Source organism: Piliocolobus tephrosceles, chromosome 15 (genome assembly GCF_002776525.5).
Source record: "Piliocolobus tephrosceles isolate RC106 chromosome 15, ASM277652v3, whole genome shotgun sequence".
Classification (NCBI taxonomy): domain Eukaryota; kingdom Metazoa; phylum Chordata; class Mammalia; order Primates; family Cercopithecidae; genus Piliocolobus; species Piliocolobus tephrosceles.
In genome coordinates, this window is record NC_045448.1 from 6,556,802 (window position 1) to 6,557,005 (window position 204).

The window sequence follows — 204 nt, forward strand, 5'->3', positions numbered from 1 at the left end:
ATAGATAGATAGATAGATAGATAGATAGATAGATAGATAGATAGATAGAGGTAGATAGATATAGATGGATAGATAGATAGATAGATAGATAGATAGAAAGAAAGAAAGATTTAGATGGATGGATGGATAGATAAAGATAGACAGACTGACTGATTATTAGAATGGACTCATGAGATTATGAGGTACTTCAGTCTGAGTTCAAAG